General features: G+C 40.8%; 1 protein-coding gene across 5 annotated transcripts in view; it reads left to right on the top strand.

Annotated features, from left to right (window-relative positions):
- The window catches only part of LOC113202306 (odorant receptor Or2-like), an 18888-nt gene that overhangs the window by 3674 nt on the left and 13692 nt on the right, over positions 1-1522 (top strand). For 4 of the 5 annotated variants that reach the window (XM_052267205.1, XM_052267203.1, XM_052267204.1 and 1 more), the window contains exon 2: positions 172-324. The gene's annotated coding sequence lies outside the window, so the exon portion shown is untranslated. Of the gene's footprint in view, positions 1-45; positions 325-1522 lie in introns of those variants that run through there. The other variant, XM_052267202.1, reaches the window with a different exon arrangement.

Here is a 1522-nt window from a genome sequence, read left to right as displayed (position 1 = left end):
GCCTAAATCAAACTCTGCAGAGTTCAAAGTCAGTCATGATTGACTCCCTGACCCCGAACTAGCGTATCGTTTTGTAAGCCTAATATAAAAGTTTGGCTCGGAAATCTGGCTTTATCAAATGATGCATTGACACTGACAGACCTAGAAGAAGACGACTGATATTTCAAATAGTTTTAAGTGTCATCTAGCCTAGACAGCTAGAAGCGAGCGGAAAGCTGAGAAGCTGCGGTCAAAGATGTCTCTGGCGTGGACCTGACCCCCACCACACGCCCAGATCTGTGACCAAAATGGAGTACGGCTACGGCGACGCACGCTTAGTCGCAGGTATTTGTTCGCCTCGATTCAGACTGCCCTCTCTTCCATGCAAGCTTCCACTTTGTATAGTGGCTGGGCTAACGCATCAGCTTTCACTGTGAGAAAAATCCCTGTGCACAATAAATGGCCATGGACAATTTTAATAGATGTGTCTCTGTGCACATCTCAATCAAATACAATTCTTGCATCTAGGTTACATAAATAACAATTCATTTAATCCTAGCCTAGGTACAACGTGTACCATCCTACCTACAAATTTTTATCTGATGGAGATGTGCACAGTATCTAACCAAGGTACAAAAATTGTCCCTCCCCATTTAGACTGTAAATTTACAATGGTATTTTTTAATTAATTTTGGCAAAATATGTTGTAAATTTGTGACACCCCAAACTTGCTCGCCGAAGAACTGTCGATACATAGTTTTGGTAATTTTACAATTTTGAATTGTAATTTTACATCACCTTTCATGGGAATTGGTTCCGTAAAACCTACAACTTATTTTCACAGTATTGCACTTGTAGTTTCGAAGTTGAAATTTAGCAAATGTAGACTCTATCGCGGTTTTGGTGAGCACTTGAACACTTTTTCAGCGCACTTTATGGCTCAATTGAGGTGAGTTTGTCGTTTTTATTTTCGACACGTTTAAGATTACAATGTAATGTTCAAAGTAGAAGAAAATGAAATGATAAAATATGCAGTAACAGAAACTCATAGGAACAATGCACTTTGAAACGCATGTACCCACGTTTTACGTGGTTTCACATTATTTCAAGGTATTTTGCGGCATTTCGCTTTAATTTTCCTGATTGAAAGTAATTTTTTTCATTATCTAGGAGTTACTGGTCGAAGTGATGCACCCCTCAGTTGGTTTCCTTGCACTGATCCCAGCTATCTCTTCCTTTTCCTAGCCATAATTTGGGGGATCACAGGTCGCGGATGTATCATTATAGTATGCAGCAATCCACTTCCACCCCAAAGTACTGTTTTATCGATCTTGACCGCATTCGACGATAACATTACTGTCTCCAAGGCCATGAAGGCAAAGCTTCAATAGGGCCGAGAGCAGAAAGTTTTCTTTGTCTTCAGCGCACTCACATTTTAGAACAACCGGATAGCCAGCTAGCATGGTTTGTATATAGAATCGCAAGAGTTCGGTGAGGGGCTGCTTTTCCCCTCCTCAAAAGGAATGATCGCGTCATAGCTAGG

The sequence above is a fragment of the Frankliniella occidentalis genome, unplaced genomic scaffold, assembly GCF_000697945.3.
Source record: "Frankliniella occidentalis isolate FOCC.00 unplaced genomic scaffold, Focc_3.1 Scaffold47, whole genome shotgun sequence".
NCBI lineage: Eukaryota > Metazoa > Arthropoda > Insecta > Thysanoptera > Thripidae > Frankliniella > Frankliniella occidentalis.
This window is presented reverse-complemented; position numbering and strand designations above follow the sequence as displayed.